Source organism: Pan paniscus, chromosome 4, assembly GCF_029289425.2.
Source record: "Pan paniscus chromosome 4, NHGRI_mPanPan1-v2.0_pri, whole genome shotgun sequence".
Taxonomy (NCBI): Eukaryota; Metazoa; Chordata; class Mammalia; order Primates; family Hominidae; genus Pan; species Pan paniscus.
In genome coordinates, this window is record NC_073253.2 from 24,082,690 (window position 1) to 24,104,547 (window position 21,858).

At 43.0% G+C, this 21,858-nt stretch overlaps 2 long non-coding RNA genes across 3 annotated transcripts in view; both read left to right on the forward strand.

Moving 5' to 3' along the window:
* Nucleotides 1-964: 964 nt before the first annotated feature.
* Nucleotides 965-21,858, forward strand: part of LOC129397745 (uncharacterized) — a 132,481-nt gene continuing 111,587 nt past the window's right edge. For both annotated transcript variants that reach the window (XR_008625336.2, XR_008625337.2), the window contains exons 1-2: nt 965-2,457; nt 2,758-2,897. This is a non-coding gene — a long non-coding RNA (uncharacterized LOC129397745). The remainder of the gene's footprint in view (nt 2,458-2,757; nt 2,898-21,858) is intronic.
* On the forward strand, nt 10,847-16,547 carry LOC129397747 (uncharacterized). Its single transcript, XR_008625339.2, has 2 exons — nt 10,847-12,662; nt 13,375-16,547. It is a non-coding gene; the product is annotated as an uncharacterized LOC129397747 (long non-coding RNA).

A 21,858-nucleotide genomic window follows, 5' to 3' on the forward strand; every position in this document is an offset into this window, starting at 1 on the left:
CAAAAAAGTTAGAAACCTATTTAGCTTATTTCGGGCATAGCACAGAGCAGCTAGTCCAAATCACAAATTTAAGTTTTCTGTTCCTATAGGTATAGTTTTTGAGTCTTGTATCTAAGCTATCCTTGAATCCCTACTTGAAAGTTGACCAACATTTGTCAAACAAAAAAATCTAGAGAATACTGCTCTTTAATGACCAACATGAAAGTACTGTGCTACTAAATTTTATATTTATTTGTTTATTTATTTACTTATATTGAGACAGGGTCTCTTTCTGTCACCCAGGCTGGAGTGCAGTGGTATGATCATGGCTCACCACAGCCTCCATCTCCTGGGCTTAGGTCATCTACCAGCCTCAGCCTCCCATGTAGCTGGGAACACAGGTGCATGCCACCATGTCCAGCTAATTTTTTGATATTTTTGTAAGGACAGGGGTGTCACTCTTGCCTGAGCTGGTCTTAAACTCCTGAGCTCAAGAGATCCTCCCACCTTGGCCTCCCAAAGTGCTAGGATTATAGGTGTGAGCCACCGTACCCAGCCTACTCAATTTTAATAATGGTAACTTCTGCAATTTTCAGGAAATAGCTACTAGGTAGGATTTCCTCCTAGGCCACTTTTCTCCTTTCTTTTTTTCCCCCTTCCCTTTCCCCTTCTTCTCCTTCCCCTTTTTCCCCTTCCCCTTCCCCTTCTTCTCCTTTCAGAAGGAGTCTTGCTCCATCACCCAGACTAGAGTGCAGTGGGGTGATCTGGGCTCTCTGCAACCTCCATCTCCCAGGTTCAAGCGATTCTACTGCCTCAGCCTCCGAGTAGCTGGGATTACAGGAGTGCACCAACACATCTGAATTTTTTGGATTTTTTGTAGAGACGGGGTTTCACCATATTAGGTCAGACTGGTCTCCAACTCCTGACCTCAAGTGATCTGCATGCTCCGGCCTCCCAAAGTACCGGGATTATAGGAGTGAGCCACCACACCTGGCCTCTAGGCCACGTTCTTAAAGCTTTGTCCTGTCACCGTTTATCTGCCAGGGACAAAAACAAAGAAACAAACAGAAGTAAGCCAATATCAACTAGAAAAAAAAGCAAAACAAGTTAAGATTCTATTATGCTAGGAAGGTAGGTATAGATAAGTTCCTATAGGACCCTAATGGCCAGGATATTGAATTTCGACTTTATCCTGAAGACAATAGGGAGTCTTTGATATGGAGACAGACTAGAAATGTAAAATCCGTCTCTACATTTCAGAAACAAGGCTGAGTGCCGTGGCGCATGCCTAGAATCCCAGCACTTTGGAAGGCCGAGGCGAGCGGATCACTTGAGGTCAGCAGTTTGAGATCAGCCTGGCCAACATGGCGAAACTTCGTTTCTACTAAAAATACAAATAGCCAGGTGTGGTGGCAGGCGTCTGTATTCCCCGGTACTCAGGAAGCTGAAGCAAGAGAATTGCTTGAACCCAGGAGGCAGAGGTTGCACTGAGCCAAGATCACACCATTGCACTCCAGCCTGGGCAACAGAGTGAGACTCAGTCTCAGTAACAAAATCTAGGCTGGGCGTGGTAGCTCACGCCTGTAATCCCAGCACTTTGGGAGGCTGAGGTGGGCGGATCACCTAAGGTCAGGAGTTCCGGAGCAGCCTGGGCAACATGGTGAAACCCCGTCTCTACTAAAAATGCAAAAATTAGCTGGGTGTGGTGGCATGCGCCTGTAGTCCCAGCTACTAGGGAGGCTGAGGCAGGAGCATCACTTGAACCCGGGAGGTGGAGGTTGCAGTGAGCCGAGATCACACCACTGTACTCCAGCCTGGCTACAGAGCGAGACTCCGTCTCAAAAAAGAAAAAAAAAAAAAGAAAATCTATTGACAAGATTGACAAGAGTTCATTTTAAAGATGATTCTCCACACTTGGAGCATGGGATCTTGCCTGTCAGCAATTTTGATCAGTCTCCAGATTAGTAACTGCGACTTGCCACCCTGGTTGATGGGCTGGCAGGAAGGAGTGTGTCATATCAGAGATTGCCACAGACACCCAGGGCAATGTGATTTGTCACTTAACGAGGGAGGCAGATCAAGAGCATCTCATCCTCCGGCTGCTGAGTCATCCTGCTCTGGCAGTTATTTAAACAGAAGCCTCCAGGAGACATACAATCAACACTCCACTCAGACAATGCCCAGACCTCCAGAAACCATGTGTCAAGCTCGGATTGCCTTAGACAGGTGCAATTTAAGAACAGCTTTCATCCTCTTTTCTCTCATATTGTCACACTATGGGTTCTGACTTCTGGCTCCTTTCCTCACAAGAAGCTCACCCAGCTGGAACTCTTATGGGACCTTGGCACCAGAGACCACAAATTCCTCTTTGAAGTTTTCTAACAGCAACAATGGTATTTCTGACTTGGCTTTCTTGTATTTCTCTCACGTTAACAAAATTGGTTCAGCATCTACCATGGGCTACATGCTGAGCTACAGGTAAGGTTTGGCTAAAGGATGAATAAGACCCACTCCTTGTCTTCAGGAGTTTGTCTAGCAGATGAGTCTGTCATGTAATCAGGAAACTCCAGTACACAACGTGATAGCTCTAAGACAGCTATATACAAGATGATGTTCTGGACCTTAACTGTTTGGGGAGTACTACTGCCTTTGTCTAAAAGCCATCACCCTTTTTATATGCCATTTGGGAGGAACTGGGGGGACGTGGGAGGCTTCAAAGGGTTATGGGAGGATGGACATTTTAAAAGGGCTTTTCTTTTCTTTTTTTTTTTGAGACAGAGTTTCGCTCTGTCGCCCAGGCTGGAGTGCAGTGGCGCGCGATCTCGGTTCACTGCAAGCTCCACCTCCCGGGTTCACACCATTCTCCTGCCTCAGCCTCCTGAGTAGCTGGGACTACAGGCACCTGCCACCACACCCAGGTAATTTTTTGCATTTTTAGTAGAGACGGGGTTTCACCGTGTTAGCCAGGATGGTCTCGATCTCCTGACCTCATGATCCACCCGCCTTGGCCTCCCAAAATGCTGGGATTACAGGCGTGAGCCACTGTGCCCTGCCAAAGGCCTTTTCAAATCTAACGATGTATTCGCATTTCCACCTGTCTGCCAGCCCTTGTCCAGTTTGACCTGGGCACTCACTGCTGCTCTGGTGGTGAGTACTGCTGATGGTTCTTTTCCCTGCCCATCCTTGAGGTGCTCCCTTCAATATGTCAAATGAGGACTCTCATTACATTTGGCTGTCATACATCAGCCACAACTGTCCTGCCCAGAAGAGCTGGCCTTGGCTTTAAAGCCTACATCCTGGCTGACCTTCTTTACTGCTTTATTAAGGAATCCAACTTGCTGTTTGCTATCACATGTGCTATACGTGCTGTTGATGAAACTGCTAAAGGGGCTGAATGTGACTGACGTCTTTGGAAGGATGAGACTTAGCGTGCCTGTACAGTTGTGTCCAAATGCTGTCCTCATCTCCCAATGAAAAGGTATTGTAAATAAAGAGAAAGATCAGAGGCTTATTTTAAACACTAAATATGAGCTAGGAGCTGTCCTAGACACTATGTAAAAGTTTTATTTAGTTCTCACTGTAATGTTGGCCTTATGTTAGCATCCCATTTTTCAGACTGAGGAAATTATGGCTCAGAGAGGTTAAGAGACTTATTGAAGGTCACACAGCTCCACAAACTTTGGTGTAGATTGAACGTGTACATGGGTCTATGTGACTTTGAATCTTGCATTCTTTACATTATTGGAATATTTCACAGAAGGAAAATGACATATTAACATGGCAATAAGATTTCTGGTTCCAGTCTGGTTACTGGTCTTCCAAGAGTGTTATAGGATGTATAGCCTGAGCTCTGAAGCTTTGTTCTGAAGCATGCTATCAATATGAACAAATTGGTATGGAAGGAAGCCACAAATTATATACTAAAATCTAGTTCATCAGAGGAAAATATAGTTAAATACATTTACATTCCCAGAACTATTAATATTGAAGAATAAAACACACAGTGGGAAAGAGACGAAGAGAAAATACGCCGGTTTTTATGACTTGTTGATATCTACAGGGTTTTTCCTTAAGCCTCACAATTTACAGCATTGCCAGCAGCATTCAGTACATTCAGAACAGGATCATTTCACCCGCAGCTGAACTAGGGCCATGCCTGGGACAGACAGAGAATGGCCTTCCAGCAGACATGCCAAGAAGCAAGCCAGGGTCAGTGAGTGAAGAGGAGGGCAGGCCCATTTGAAGCAACACAGTTTATGTAAGTGTGATCTAACTGCTTTCACTGGAAATGGGTCAGACTCCAGTTGAGAGAACCAGGGGCCTGAATGACCCCAGCAAAATCACTGTGGCAATTCTTTCAATCACCTCTGAGAATATGGCCCTGTGACGACATAATGACGTTTGGATTAATTTCAGTCGGCTGTGTTTTCCCCTCCTTTCTTGCTTCCCCATAGTTGATTTGCCAAATTTTTTTTGTTTGCTTAAATACGCTAAACTAAACAGGATACATTATATGACAGTCTGTGATAAATTTACCACTGGGAATAGGGAAAAAGTATGGGATAAAGAAATAGGTCTTTTTCGCCTCTCACAGCTGTGATTCAGTTCTGACTCAAAAGGAAGTGTGCCACCTACTGAATCACAGAAACCACTTCCTGTGGCTGTTTGGTTTATTCTGGAGGAGCATCAGGCCAAGTGCTGCCCTGCCCTGACCCTGACTGGCTCTTCAGAGCCAAGGCATTCACAGCTTGAGGTGGTTTGGCCTCAGACTCTTGAGAACATTACATATTAAATTACAAGTGTTTCGTTTCCTAGCAAGGAGTCTTTAGCAACATGAAAACGAACGTGTGTTATTTGCAAACCAAGTATATCATTACTGAACCTGAATATCCTTACTTTTTCATAAGGTACGTATTCCGGATGACCACTCTTAAGATCTGAATGTACACTGGTTCTGTTTTTCCTGAGGGGAACTTGGGCAGTCTGCAGGGTGGCATTTACCAGCTGAGGGACTTCAAGAGCACCCTTTAATCAGTGCGGCAGCACTCAACTTGTATTCACTCACTCAAAGTATTTTTGAGCATGTACTTATTGCCATGTGCTGTGCTAGGTAGGGGTAGAGGGTACAGTGGTGAACAAGACCCCACAGCTCCTGACCTCATGGCTCATGTGTTCTACACCATGAGGGAATTATGCTGTGTCTCCCGGGGCAGGGGCCTTCCTCTGTTCACCATGCAGCCCCAGCATCTAGCACCTGGCCTTGCATAAAGGAGGCTCTAAATCAAGCTTGTCCAACCCAAGGCCCATGGGCCACATGTGGCCCAGGATGGCTTCGAATGCAGCCAAACACAAATTTGTAAACTTTCTTAAAACATTATAAGATTTGTGTGTATGTGTTTTAGTCCATCAGCTATTGTTAGTGTTCGTGTATTTTATGTGTGGCCCAAGACAATTCTTCTATGTGGCCCAAGGAAACCAAAGATTGAACACTCCTGCTCTAAATACTTGTTTGTTGAATAGATTCATGAAAAGAAAGAAGGAGAGAAGGAGGAAAGGAGGGCGGAAGGAAAGGAAGAAGGGAGGGAAGAAGAGAAGAAAGAAGCAGAGAAAGGAAGAGAAAAGAAATTACGGCCAGTGCGGTGGCTCACGCCTGTAATCCTAGCACTTTGGGAGGCCTAAGCGGGCTGATCACCTGAGGTCAGGAGTTCGTAAGCCAGCCTGGCCAACATGGTGAAACCCCATCTCTACTAAAAATACAAAAATCAGCAGGGCATGGTGGTGCATGTCTGTAATCCTAGCTACCTGGGAGGCTGAGGTAGGAGAATCGTTGGAACCCGAGAGGCGGAGGCTGCAGTGAGTTGAGATCATGTCACTGCACTCCAGGCTGGGCAACAGAGTGAGATTCTGTCTCAAAAAAAAAGAAAGAAAGAAAGAAAGAAAGTTACCATTAGTTTTCTGTTGTATTTGCAAGCAAAGACAAAAGCACCAAGGTACTTGTTTCCTTCTGTAATTAGAGTTTCAAATAGACTAAAAGTTTCTGCTCTTAGGTGGGTCTAGAGACTCTCTAGTACCTCAGGACCTCAGGACACATGGGGTCTCTTGGTTTTCTTTTCATTGTTGTTGTTTATTTTATTTTTGTTTTTATTTTTTAACTTTAAAACAATTTTTTGTAGATGAATATGCTTACATATGTTTGGGGGTTTTTTTGAGACAGGGTCTTGCTCTGTTGCCCAGGCTGGAGAGCGGTGGTTTAACCACAGCTCACTGCGCCTCGACCTCCCAAGGTAGGGACTGCAGGTGTGTACAGTGGGGTGCACCACCACACCCAGCTAATTTTTAAATTTTTTTTTGTAGATATTGTCTCACTCTGTTGGCCAGACTGGTCTTGAAATCCTGGGCTCGAGCAATTCTCCTGCCTCGGCCTCGTAATGCGTTAGGATTACAAGCGTGAACACCGCACCCGGCCAGCATGTGGTCTCTTAACCAGAGGAGGCCTCTTCTGAACTAGGTAGAGGTCCTGAGAATTGATTCTGAGAGTAAAAGGCTCTTTGTTCTCCTCAGAGTAGATTAGAATCCCTAATGATAGAGCATCTATTATTCCTCTAGTGGTCCATGCCCAACAGATTCATCCAAGAATAGATGAAGATCTTTGTAATGTTGTGCAAGTAATCTAATCACCCCACAGAAGAGCTGTGACTTAAATTATCCCAGAGTCGGCCCACCTGTTTTCATAAAGATCAATGTAACTTGTAAATTTCTTCAGTTCTCCTCACCTATCATCATTTGACTGACAAAATCCAGAAAACTAGGCTAGTTATGGTGGCCTATGCATATAATCCAAGCTCTTTGAGAGGCCAGGGTGGGTGGATTGCTTGAGTCCAGGAATTCGAGACCAGCCTGGGCAACAAAGGGAGACCCTGCCTATATCCCAGCTATGCAGGAGGCGAGGCCAGAGGATTGCCTGAGCCTAGGAGGTTGAGGCTGCAGTGAGCCATGATTGCCCCACTACACTCCAGCCTGGATGACAGAGTGAGACCCTGCCTTAAAAATAATAATAATAGTAATAATATTTCATAAAGATACAGGAAACTAGATTATAATTGACAATCTCAAAGTGAAATACTGTCTAGAATGGTGCTTGGCCAACAGTAAGCTTTTTGTAAGTAGAAGTCATTACTACTACTATTTCTTTCATTATTATTACCATTACTACTTTTTTTTACAAAAAAAAAAAACCCTGGACAACACACTGAAACCATTACTACTTCTACTACTATAACTTAGGTTGCACCTGATAGAGCCAGCAATTTTTCCAAGGTATGACAATGGCCATATGTTTAATGATATAATTCTATGGCTCAGTGTATCTCAGCCTTTTTAAACCCTGCTCTTCTTTTGACAATTGTAAAAATCTTAAACTGACCTCCAGTTGAAATCCTCTTGTCAAGAAGATATTGTCGGCCAGGGGCGGTGGCTCACACCTGTAATCCCAGCACTTTTGGAGGCCGAGGTGGGAGGATCACTTGAGGTTAGGAGTTCGAGACCAGCCTGGCCAACATAGTGAAACCCCATCTCTACTAAAAATACAAAAATTAGGCAGGCATGGTGGTGTGTGCCTGTAATCCCAGCTACTCAGGAGGCTGAGGTAGGAGAATTGCTTGAACCTGGCAGGGCAGAGGTTGCAGCAAGCCGAGATCACGCCACTGCTCTCCAGCCTGGGTGAGACTGTCTCAAAAAAAAAAAAAAGAAAGAAAGTAAGAAAAAGAAGAAATCCCAATCTCTTCTTTTATGTGGATTCTTCCTCACTTGAATAATACTTTTCTTCCCCAGTATCCTCCATATTATCCCAGAGTCAGCCCCTCTGTTTTTGTAAAGATCTACGTAACCTCCTCTAAGTTTCCCAGTTCTCACCTATCATATCATCTGGCTCAACAAAGGGCAGGAAGCTAGATTCTAATTGATATTTTGAGGCCAGGAGCAGTGGCTCATGCCTGTAATCACAGCACTTTGGGAGGCTGAGGCGGGCAGATCACTGGAGGTCAGGAGTTCGAGACCAGCCTGGCCAATATGGTGAAACCTCGTCTCTACTAAAAATACAAAAAATTAGCCAGGCTTGGTGGCTTGTACCTGTAATCCCAGCTACTCAGGAGGCTGAGGCAGGAGAATAGCTTAAACCTGGGAGGAGGAGGTTGCAGTGAGCCGAGATTGCGCAATTGCACCCCAGCCTGGGTGACAGAGCAAAACTCCATCTCAAAAACAAACAAACAAACAAACAAACCTGATATTTTCAAAATTGAGGCAATTATAACAGCTGTTTAGCCAAGAATTACGATAGCAATAATAGCAAGAAAATAAATTAGTTCACAAATGAGTCTCAGAAGCCCAATGATTTTTATTTTATTTTTATTTTTTGAACTTTTATTTTAGAATCAGGGGATACATGTGCAGGTTTGTTACCCGGGTATTTTGCATGATGCTGAGGTTTGGAGTATGCATGAATCCAACCTGTCATCCAGGTAGTGAGTATAGTACCCAACAGACAGTTTTTTTAACACTTACTTCACTCCCTTCCCCAATCTTGTATTTCCCTGTGTCTACTGTTCCCATTTTTATGACTGTGCCAACAATAATTTTTTTTCTTTTTTCTTTAAATAGAGATGGGGGTCTCTATTTAAAGAGCCTCCCAAAGTGCTAGGATTACAGGTGTGATCCATTGCACCTGGCCCATGCCAACAATATTTGAAACCCTTATCTGCATGTACAAGTTTGCTACTGGTTTTGTTTTGCTCATTAATACATCCCAAGCATCTATACCTGGCTTGTAGTACCAGCATGTAGTAGGTGCTTAATAAATATTTATTGAATAAATAAATTAGTTTGACATTAGTTTAACATTTCAAGTAAAACAAAATACCATTCAGTTAATTCTCTTCTTCTACTTTTTTCTTTTAAGAGAGACAAATAGTCACACATACATCAGCAGGAGAGGATACAATTTCCTGTGTTTAAGTTTTTATGAGTTACTTTAGTTCAAATGTCACAGAAAATTATATTGAACTCTTGACCAATCTATCTATTTTTTCCATTGGAGTATTGACCCAAATAAGAAATAGCATAAAGGAAAAATTATTTTTTGGCAGAAAAATATTCTCTCTAAATTCTTGTGTGTTTTGTTTTGATTTTTTCCTTAGTGACTGGAGGCCAGTTTCAATCCACTGAAGCACAGATTCCAAATTTTCAATCTGGTTTTCTTGAGTAGTGACTGAGTGCCAAAAATGAAGCAATGACACAACATCACCATCAAGACACTCCCCAGCACGCACACACATGCCAGAGTCCAACACCAAGACACTCCCCAGCACGCACACACACGCCAGAGTCCAGGCCATATTCGGGTGGCTTGCAAGCTTCTTCCCCCCAAAGTATTTACTCTCAAAATAATGGTTTTTGTTTTGTTTTGGTTTGGTTTGGCTTGGTTTTTTCCAAATACATTTCTTCCCTATATCTTTAACCAATTCTCATAAAATTTTGTCTAATACACTGGTCAGTGTATTCCAGACCCTAAAAGATAACATAATGAAACTATCTATGACTAAAAGGTAATCAGGATCTTCTACTTATCCTTTTTTCCTCCCTTTTAAACTTTAATTTTGATACATTTGGGAATGAAATGATGACAATAAATGCAAAGTAATTATTGAAGAAACAATAATTTTGTATTAGCTTACTGAAAAAAAAAAAGGTAACCAAATATATTTTGGCAGCCCCAAACGAGTCACATGTATAATGCAGTGGGAGAGCAGTGTCCTGAAGGAAAAGGTGGCCTGCTGGACAGCCAAGAGAACAAACATCCACTGCAAGTAATATGAGCTCTAAGTTTGGACTAGGCCTATGTCTGCTCTGAGACTTGGGGCAATTCACTTAATCAGAGCCTTAATCAGCTACAGACTAACAATATCCATATCCGCTACTTATTTTGTAAATCTCCTTTCTAAAGTTAACTCTATTCCATGTTCCATAATCCCATAAATTCTAGAATCTTTTCCTCTTATAGCCAAGTTGTTTATCATTGACAGAGATATTCACCTGGTCGTTTTGGCTTCTCTAATCCTCCTGGTGAGAACACCTCCAAGGGAGCTTTCAGTGGCATTTAAGGTCACTTGTGCTCTTGGGCCTAGAAACTGCCTTGATAGTGGTTTTAGCTCACATGAGGTAAGTCTTTATTATATGCCCAACCTCTTTATGCATTACTTCATTTAATTGTATACTAATCCTTTGTCATAGGTTATCAGAGTGTTTGATTATAAGTTACAGGAAGAAAAAAAAAACAAACTCCAATTGACTAAAACAATGGGGCATTTTTTTGACTCACATAACTGAGAGTCTAGAGAGAAGGCACTTTCAGGTTTGGCTGATGAATCCTGTATCACTGCCTTGTCTCCAGGCCCCCAGGTTCTGCCTCTGTCCTGACATCCAGTGTTGGATTCCTCTTCACATCAACTCCTCTCTGTAGGTTGGGCCATCAGACCCTACCTCCTTATTTATGTTGAGCAAAGGAGAGAGAATGCCTCTACAAACAATGAAAAAAGTGAAAAAAAAATCTTTCTCCTCCTTATAACTTTAGTTAGCTTAACTTTAGTCAGTTGCTTAGCTACTAAACAGTAGCTATTGGGAGGTGGGAAGGAATACTATTGTGTAATCAACTAAGGCTCATACAGAGGATTAGGGTTATCTGAATTGATTTGAATTAATTAGAATTTACTCTCAGAGCTGTGGCAATTCCTTGAACCACACTGATTGCTATAAAGTGGAAGAGGAATAGATTGAATTTTGGGGAGTCAACTACAATGTGTACTACAGGTAAATACTATGAATTTCCAATTCACAGATGAGAAAATTGAGGCATGTGGTGGGAGGGAGGTTATGTAATTTGCCCAATGTCACAGTTGAACCTAGGCAAAGGCCTATCTCCAGGTCTAAACAATTCAGTGACCTCCTGTGTACATTTCTGTCTCTCCTTTTTTTAGAGTGTGCAATCCACTGTGTCACCCAGGCTGGATTGCAGTGGCTCGATCATGGAGATCATGGCTTTCTGTAGCTTTGAACTCCTGGGCTCAAGTGATCCTCCTGCCTCAGCTTCCTGAGTGGCTGGGACTACAGGCTTGACAACATGCCCGGCTATCCCGTGTATATTTCTTGAGAGCTTATGATATATAAGAGAAACTCCAAAATAAGGGGAGGGTGTGCTAAGGGGAAGACCAAAGCACTATCAAGAGGTGGATTCAATGGTACCCCTTCTATTTACTAGTTGTGTGACTCTTTTGAAAATGAGAATAATAGGCCAGGCTCGGTGGCTCCTGCCTGTAATCCCAGCACTTTGGGAGGCTGAGGCAGGTAGATCACCTGAGGTTAGAAGTTCAAGACCAGCCTAGCCAACATGGCGAAACCCCATCTCTATTAAAAATACAAAAATTAGCCAGGAATGGCAACATGTGCCTGTAGTTCCAGTGACTCAGGAGGCTGAGGCAGGAGAATCACTTGAACCCAGGAGGCAGAGGTTGCAGTGAGCCGAGATTGTGCTACTGCACTTCAGCCTGGGTGACAGTGAGACTCCATCTCAAAAAAAAAAAAAAAAAGGAAGAAAAGAAAAGAAAATGGGAATAATAAAACTTACTTACTGGAGCAGTAGCAAAGATTAAAATTTAGACCATGCAGAAGAATGTTTTTCAAAATGACATGACCTGGTAATAGGATAGAAATGCAAATTCCTGTTACTGCACCAGACCCACCAAATAAGAAACTCTGGGGATGGGACCCAGGACTAAGTACTTTAACAAGCACTCCAGGTGATTCTAATGATTGTTAAAGTTTGAGAACCACTGGTCTAACACATTGCCTGGTACATAAGCTTTTATTTTGTTGTTATTGTTCTAAGGACAATGTGTGTATTGACTTCTGTTTCCAGGAGTTCATGACTTGGAGAACTAGGGAAAGGAAGACAAAAATTCTTTAATGCAGAACGATACTGATTGATAAACACCTGAATATAATACAGGTTAAATGTGCTTTGAAGATTTATAAAAGGTTGAATTTATTTCCAGCAAGATGACTCTCAGAAGCCTTTATAGATTAGAGAAGAAATGGAAAGGGGTAAAAATAGTTAGGAACTATAAAGCAGGGCAGACAAGTTTTCAATGGTTACTGCCAATGTGTATACAGAAAGTTAGCTTGGCCGGGCAAAGTGGCTCATGCTTGTAATCCCAGCACTTTGGGAGGCCAAGGCGGGCAGATCACCTGAGATCAGGAGTTTGAGACCAGCCTGACCAACATGGTGAAACCCTATCTCTACTAAAAATACACAATTAGCCCAGCATGGTAGAGCATGCCTGTAATCCCAGCTACTCAGGAGGCTGAGGCAGGAGAATCGCTTGAACTTGGGAGGCAAAGGCTGCAGTGAGCTGAGATCGTGCCATTGCACTCCATCCTGGGAAACAAGGGTGAAACTCCGTCTCCAGAAAAAAAAAAAAAGTTACCTTGAAATATATCAATACAAACAAATAAATTAGATATTTCATATTGTACAGGAACAAAACCCATCAGAAGATGTCAGAAGATAAGGATTTTTGTCCTGATGCTACACTTACCAGCTGTCCCTCAGTGTTCTACTTCTTAAAAAAAGAGAGGTTGGTCCTGATCCCTGGTTCTTAACCAGGGGAAAATAAAGTGGGGCCAGGGCATGTGCAGACTTAAAAATTACACAGGGGAATGTAGGCACGATCTGTTTAAGAAATACTGGACTAAATGGTCTCTAATCTGTGATTGTAGATTAAAGAATAATCTACAATCTACACCGTGTTGGCCGGGCACGGTGGCTCACACCTGTAATTCCAGCACTTTGGGAGGCTGAGGTGTGTGGATCACATGAGGTCAGGAGTTCGAGACTAGCCTCACCAATGTGGCAAAACCCCATCTCTACTAAAAATATGGAAAATTAGCTCGGTGTGGTGGTGCATGTCTGTAGTCCCAGCTACTTGGGAGGCTAAGGCATGAGAATTGCTCGAACCTGGGAGGCGGAGGTTGCAGTGAGCCAAAATCACGCCACTGCACTCCAGCCTGGGTGACAGAGTGAGACTCTGTCTCAAAAAAAAAAGAAAAAATAAATAATCAAATGTAAAGTTAACACATAAAGGAGGCATGTACATATTATTAAAATCTATATGACTATCTCTCCTTTTTTATTTTTGGCTCAATATCTGTATCTGAACACCTAATTAATGAAAGGAAAACATTTGTAATATGTAGCAACTAAAATGTCACCTTCTCTGTGGGGATCACAAAGTCCTTGGCAATCACTTCCATACCAGACAAGTGAGTATTGTCCTTCTCCTTTTCCAGATGGATAAACAGAGGCAACCCGAGGATAAAGGCCTTGCTCAGTGTCACACATTTCAGTCACTAAATAAGACACAATGGATGCCAGTATTCTCATCCCCTCACAAATAAAGAGCCTTCAAGCTCTTGCAGTCAACAAGAACTTTTGGAATGATTTCACTGCCTGAAAAGGCAGATACATAGGTGACATCCACAAATAGGAAGAAAATCAACCTGAACCTGAGTGTGTGGGCTCACTGACTCTAAGCAGTAGAGACAGAAGAGAAATAAAGTTTTAGCAAAGAAGAGTTCTGAAAGAAAATAAATATAGCTCGTTATCAAGTGCTGTTTTTACACAGTAAAACATGGGCAAAATTACTCTTCTTTAAGTAGTGATTCTTATCTCTTGATTAAGTCACCTACTCATTCATTTAATAAATACATACTGATTGTTTTCTATGTGTTGAGCACTCATCTCTGTATTGGAAATATAATAATGACCAAAGTTGACAATAGTAATAACAATAATAGCTAATATAGCAGGCACTAATAATTATTTGTTGAGTAATATGTCAAAATTCAGTGTGAACAGCATTCTATTTGGGGCTGCATCCACTGACTATAACACAGCTAATCTATCTGAAATGTTCCAGCTTTGGGCCTCTCTAACAGAAGAAGCTGTTGTTGGGCCTGCCTCTAGTTGGCGATGCATCCACCAATGAGAATGAATTTATGATCGACCACTCTTCCTGTAAAGGCCGCTGGAACTGACAGCATTGTGATTTTCTTTTACTGTTAGTTTTAAATTACTAGAACCAACTCAATTACTAGAACGAACTTTACTTCTTTGTTTCCTACTTATCAAAACAGTAAAAACAACAAGTAAAAGAAATGCCATCTTAATATTGTTTTGATGACAAAACAGTATTCCTTTTAGTTGTGCTTCAAATGGAATAAGATGCAAACAGGCTTGGTATGGTGGCTCACCCCTGTAATCCCAGCCCTTTGGGAGGCCAAGGTGGAAGGATTGCTTGAGGCCATGAGTTTGAGACCAGCCTGCGCAACATAGCAAGACCGTGTCTCTACAAAAAATAAAAAATTAGCTGAGTGTAGTGGTGTGTGCTTGTGGTCCCAGCTACTTTTGAGGCTGAGGAGGGAGAATCTCTTGAGCCCAGAAGGTCGAAGTTGCAGTGAGCCGTGATCGTGCCATTGCTCTCCAGCTTGGACAACAAAGCAAGACCCTATGTCAAAAAATAAATAAATAAAAGACATAAACATATCTGAGATTAACTTTCAGTGGTAAATTTGTTCCATCTATGATTTTTAAGGTTAAATGCTTTGGAAGCTTTAAAAACCATTTCAGCCCTTTTAAATGCCAACTTACACTGATGATGCTCTCAGATGTTAGGAAATCTTTTGAGCAGAAAATGGAAGTGGGGGTGTTGAGGCAGGGAGGAGAGTGATGCAATATTCCTTAGTGTCATCCTGTGATTTCACAATTTGTTTTTCAATCTGTTTGGACTTTCAAAAGGGAAGACTCTCATATGTCAACAAGCCCATGAACTGAAGCTTAAAACACTGGAAACAGCAACTGTAGAGTTTCAAGTATATGTACATTTATGTATTCATGTTCCTTGATGGGAATGCTGGCTGGTGTGAATGTTCAATCTCCTGAGAAATGTAAATTTTTCTCTGACAGATTTATTAGCTTGCTGTATCTGAGCACATGAGCAAAAACAATGCCTAATAAGAAAACTTTCTCTCTCCTTCAAAGTCAAACTTGGGAGAAATGAAGGGAAATTGAGTTTTCTTTGCTTGACAGTGTTCAACATTCTTGTAGTCAGTGTGCTCATGAAGATTGCAAACTTTTTTTTTTTTTAGACAGAGCAGCTAGGACTACAGGTGCGCACCACCACACCCAGCTAATTTGTGTATTTTTAGTAGAGATGGGGTTTTAACTATGTTGGCCAAGCTTGCCTCAAACTCCTGACCTCAAGTGATCCATTCGGCAGCTCTTTCTTTTTTTTTTTTTTTTTTTTTGAGACAAAGTCTCGCTCTGTCACCCAGGCTGGAGTGCAGTGGTATGATCTCAGCTCACTGCAACCTCCGCCTCCTGGGTTCAAGCAATTCTCATGCCTTAGCCTCTCGAATAGCTGGGACTACAGGTGTGTGCCACCACGCCCAGCTAATTTTTGTATTTTTAGTAGAGACAGGGTTTCATCATGTTGTCCAGGCTGGTCTCAAACTCCTGACCTCAAGTGGTCCGCCCGCCTCGGCCTCCCAAAGTGCTGGGATTACAGGTGTGAGCCACCACGCCTGGCCATCTGGCAGTTCTTCATAGCAGTACGAAAATGGACTAATACACCCCATCTCTCCCAGAATAAAAAAAGTAGATAGGTGTGGTGGCACGCACCTGTAGTTTCAGCTGCTCAGGAGGCTGAGGTGGGGGGATAGCTTGATCCGGGCAGGCAGAAGTTGCAGTGAGCTGAGATTGGACCACTGCACTCCAACCTGGGTAACAGAACAACAACCCATCTCAAAAAAAAAAAAAATTAACTGGGGATTAGATTGAAAAGATATAAAAATAAAGCTATTAATCTCTTACAGTCCCAGATATAAAGTATATGCTCTCATGTTATGAAAAGGTCAATATAATTATGAATAAGAAAAAAGATTCTTGTTCTTTTATGTTCACCAGTCTGAGCACCTATGATGAGCACCTATGAGAATCTCTGCTGGTACTTACCAGTTAGCCCACTCACTGTCTCCAAGATTCTGTATGTTTTCCACCCTCTGTTGAGAGCATTTCTGGTACAGTGTACATAGTTAAGTAATAATAGTCAAGGAGAAAAGAAAATAAAGTTCTGACGTGGCATTAAGAATAGCAGCAATAAGACTAGGCATGGTGGCTCATGCCTGTAATCCCAGCATTTTGGGAGGTCGAGGTGGGTGGATCGCCTGAGGTCAGGAGTTCAAGATCAGCCTGGTCAACATGGTGAAACCCCATCTCTACTAAAAATACAAAAATTAGCTGGGTATGGTGGCGCATGCCTGTAGTCCCAGCTACTCAGGAGGCTGAGGCAGGAGAATTGCTTGGACCTGGGAGGCCGAAGTTGCAGTGAGCCAAGATTTTGCCACTGCATTCCAGCCTGGGCAACAGAGTGAGACTCCTTCTCAAAAAAAAAAAAAAAAGAAAAGAAGAAGAATAGCAGCAATAAAATAGAGGAAATGACTGGCTCTGAGGCAGATTGTTTAAATAAAATATGTGTGGTGGCTCACTCCTGAATCCCAGCACTTTGGGAGGCCAAGGTGGGTGGATCACTTGAGGCCAGGAGTTCAAGACCAGCCTGGCCAACATGGCAAAACCCTGTCTCTGCTAAAAATACAAAAATTATCTGGGCGTAGTGGCATGTGCCTATAATCCCAGTTACTCGGGAGGCTGAGGCAGGAGAATCACTTGAACCAGAAAGGTGGAGGTTGCAGTGAGCCGAGATTGTGGCACTACACTCCAGCCTGGGCAACAGAGCAAGACTCTTTCCCAAAAATAAATAAATAGGCTGGGCGTGGTGGTTCACGCCTGTATTGCCAGTACTTTGGGAGGCCAAGGAGGGCAGATCACTTGAGGTCAGGAGTTCAAGAGCAGCCTGAGCAACATGGTGAAACCCTGTCTCTACTAAAAATACAAACTTAGCCAGGCGTGGTGGCGCATGCCTGTAGTCCCCCCTACTTGGGAGGCTGAGTCAAGAGAATCACTTGAACTCGGGAGATGGAAGTTACAGTGAGCTGAGATGGCACCACTGCACTCCAGCCTGGGTGACAGAGTAAGACCCTGTCTCTGTTTTTTAAAAAAAAGAAGAAAAGAAAAAAAAATGTACTGTATATTTCAAAATAGCTAAAAGAGAGGATTTTAAATATTTTTACCACAAAGAAAATGATAAATATTTGAGGTGATGTATATGCTAATTAACCTGATTTGATCATTCATATATGTGTGTGCGCATATATATATACATATATATATGTATATATATATGGAAACATCACACTTTACTCCATAAATATATACCTGTACAATTATTATTTGGCAATTAAAAATTAAAAAACTGGCCGGGTGTGGTGGCTCAGGCCTCTAATCCCAGCACTTTGGGAGGCCAAGGCAGGCAGATCACGAAGTCAGGAGATCGAGACCATCCTGGCTAACACGGTGAAACACCGTCTCTACTAAAAAATACAAAAAATTAGCTGGGCGTGGTGGTGGGTGCCTGTAGTCCCAGCTACTCGGGAGGCTGAGGCTGGAGAATGGTGTGAACCCGGGAGGCAGAGCTTGCAGTGAGCCGAGATTGTGCCACTACACTCCAGCCTGGGCAACAGAGCGAGATCCGTCTCAAAAAAATTAATTAATTAATTAATTAAAATAAAAATAAAAAACTATTTAAATAAGTAAATTAGCCAACTAAATACAAAGTAATATAAATAGATTATATGGAAATAAAAGCCAAATTAAGTGTTTTATTGCCAGTTCCAGAAGCAAGCCTTTAAGACAATCTTTATTATTGTAGGACCCACAACACTATGCATTCTCTCAATATTCTGAGATTTTTCTCATCTTTACCATACTACATTGTATTAATGGGTGGAACAAATATGTTTATTTACTTCAAGTCATAGTCAACTTTTCCATATAGATTAAGAATTATCCTTTTTTTTTTTTTTTCTGGGACCAGGTCTTGCTCTGTCCCCAAGGCTGCTAGCTCACTGCAGCCTGGAACTCCTGGGCTCAAGTGATCCTCCTGCCTCAGCCTCTAGAGTAGCTAGAACTATGCCCAATCCTCCTGCCTTGGTCTCCCTAAGTGCTGCAATTACAGGTATGAACCACAACACTGGACCTAGATTGTGAATTATTCTTGTATACAGCTATGGCCTTGTCAGAGAAGTTTGAACCAAAGCAACTCCATCTTGAATAGGAGCTGCGTAAAATGAGGCTAAACCTACTGGGCTGCATTCCCAGATGGTTAGGCATTCTAAGTCACAGCATGAGATAGGAGTTTGGCTCAAGATACAGGTCATAAAGACCTTGCTGATAAAACAGCTTGCAGTAAAGAAGCCGGCTAAATCCCACCAACATCAAGGTGGTGATGAGAGTGACCTCTGCTCATCCTCACTGCTACACTCCCACCAGAGCCATGACAGTTTACGAATACCATGGCAACATCAGGAAGTTACCCTATATGGTGTAAAAAGGGGAGGCATGAATAATCCACCCCTTGTTTAGCATATCATCAAAAAATAACTATAAAAATGGGCAACCAGCAGCCATCAGGGCTGCTCTATGGAGTAGCCATTCTTTTATTCCTTTACTTTTTTTTATTTTTATTTTTTTGAGATGCAGTCGCACTCTGTCACCCAGGCTGGAGTGCAGTGGCACAATCTTGGCTCACCGCAACCTCCACCTCCTAGGTTCAGGCAATTCTCCTGCCTCAGCCTCCCGAGTAGCTGGGATTACAGGCATGCACCACCACGCCCACCTAATTTTTTTTATTTTTAGTAGAGATGGGGTTTCACTGTGTTGGCCAGGCCAGTCTCGAACTCCTGACATCAGGTAATCCACCCGCCTCAGCGTCCCAAATTGCTGGGATTACAGGCATGAGTCACCGCACCCAGCCATTTACTTTCTTAATAAGCTGACTTTCACTTTATAGATTTGCCTCAAATTCTTCTTGTGTGAGATCCAAGAACCCTCTCTTGGGGTCTGAATCATACCCCTTTCGGGTTACAGCCTATCACAGCATTTTTAATCCTATGCACTTAACACTTCTGTATAGAAAAAGAACATCACACTAGAATTTTGATGACAATAGATGACAATATGATGAATCTTATTATATGAAGTGTTAAACTTATTAGAGCAGATATGGTACTAAAAATAAATTCCCACCTCCTCTAAAGTTCTTCTAGTCTCCAAGGCCATCATTTTTCATAAATACTGCAATATTTCTTCTACATCTTGCTAGTCTAAAAGTATTAATACTCTTTGCAAAGTGCACAGCTCATTACTAGGTAGTAACTTAAGCAAAGGAAGAAAGCTGGCTGGATCAATGATTTGTCACCAAGGTCTGAATCACAGGAGTTTGGTCTCTGGTGTATCCTCTTGGTCCAGAAAGTAGGAGGTGGTGGTCCAGTGAGCCAGGAATTGCCTGGCAGCATCAACATCCTGGCTGTTACTTGGGATAGGTTGCATTTTTTGGCTTTTGCTCTTGAACCAAAAGTTCAAGTGTGAAAACCAGGACTGACGCTTCTCCTCTGCTGAAGCCAGGTTATCCCCAGTTCAGCCAGAAGTTAGGTTGAGGGTGGAGTGGCCCAGCATTCCAGGAGTGGCACATGTCAGCAGGAGCTGTGCCAGGGCTGTGTCCCAACCGCAGAGCTGGGCTTGCCACACATCCTTCACTTCATTAGTATAGTGGATTTCTGGGTGACTGGGCAGAGACACTATTGAGACAGAATCGAGATGTGATTTACATGCTGGGTCTATTATCTCAGCTTTGGGAGGCACATATTAGATGAAAGTCAGGCTGTGGCCTGCAGAAATTAGGCCCCCGTCTCCACTGTACCTGGAAATGAACGCTTTTGTTTCATATTTCTTAAGAGTAAAGAGCTCATGTTTCTCTCTTTGCTTCTTTTTTCTTTTCTTTTCTTTTCTTTTCTTTTTGTTTTTGAAATGGAGTCTTGCTCTGTCGCCCAGGCTGGAATGCAATGGTGCAGTCTCGGCTCAGTGCAATCTCCACCTCCCGAGTTCAAGTGATTCTCCTGCCTCAGCCTCCGGAGTAGCTGGGATTACAGGCACGCGCCACCAGGCCCCGCTAATTTTTGTATTTTTAGTAGAGATAGGGTTTCACCATGTTGGCCAGGCTGGTCTCCACCTCCTGACCTCAAGTGATCCACCCGCCTCGGCCTCCGCAAGTGCTGGGATTACAGGCATGAGCCACTGTGCCCAGCCTCTCCCTTTGCTTCTTTTGCATAACCAAATACTTTCAGAGCAGTGGTTCCCACACTGCATCAGAAAGAGGCAAATACATCCCAATCTCCCCTTCTGACATAACCTATCCCCTTATAATGCAGGCATTTGATATTCTCTTTAATACAAATAAGTTTTTAGAAAACTACAATGATAGATATAAATGGAAAAGAAAAGCATTTTTTTTCTCTCTACTCTCACACTCAACACAGAACACTTAAGCGAGGTGCAGTGGCTCACGCCTGTAATCCCAGTACTTTGGGAGGCCGAGACAGGCGGATCACCTGAGGTCAGGAGTTTGAGACCAGCCTCGCCAACATGGTGAAAACCTGTCTCTACTAAAAATATGAAAATTAGCCAGGTATGTTGGTGAGTGCCTGGAATCTCAGCTACTTGGGAGGCTGAAGTGGGAAAATTGCTTGAACCCAGGAGGCGGAGGTTGCAGGGAGCTGAGATTACACCACTGCACTCCAGCATGGGCAACAGAGCTAGACTCCATCTCAAAATAAATAATAATAAAAAAAGAATACTTATTTGACTAGACATGTAGGATTTTTGCCACACACCAAGTAATTTTCCAGCACATACCAACTGGGTGTCTTCTAATTCAATTAGGACACTGTCTACTTGGAGATAGTGTCAGATCTCACAGATTTGGGTCTCCATTTCATGAGACTGGTGCCTATTTCAAATGTCAATCACAAGTCCTAGGTTGTGACCTGTGCTTCTGGCCAACCTGCTATAAATCAGGGTCCCCACAGTCCCCCTAACCCCCCACTTTGAGTTCAATAATTTAGACAACACAGGGAAACACTTTACTTGTGTTTACTGGTTAATTATAAAGGATGTTACAAAGGATATAGGTGACTAGCCCAATGAAGTTATGGATAGGACAAGATATGGAGGAGGCAAGGTATCGGGGGACATGGAGCTTCCATGCCTTTTCTGGGCACACTGATCCCAGCACCTTCACATCTTCGGCAACCCAGAAGATCACCAAATCTTTTTATTCAATAATTTTTATAGAACTTGGCCGGGCGCGGTGGCACACACCTGTAATCCCAGCACTTTGGGAGGCCAAGACGTGCAAATTACTGAGCTCAGGAATTCCAGACCAGCCTGGGCAACATGGCAAAACTCCCTCTCTACAAAAAATACAAAAAGTAGCCAGTGGCATATGCTGGTAGTCCCAGCTACTTGTGGGGCTGAGGCCAGAGGATTGCTTGAGCCCAGGAGGTTGAGGTGCCAATGCAAACACCTGGGTAACAGAGCATCCTTTTTAAAAAAAAAAAAAAAATGGAGTCTCACTCTGTTGCCCAGGCTGGAGTGCAGTGGCGCGATCTCAGCTCACTGCAAACTCTGCCTCTAGGGTTCACGCCATTCTCCTGCCTCAGCCTCCCGAGTAGCTGGGACTACAGGGGCCCGCCATCACGCCCGGCTAATTTTTTGTATTTCTAGTAGAGACAGGGTTTCAACGTGTTAGCCAGGATGGTCTT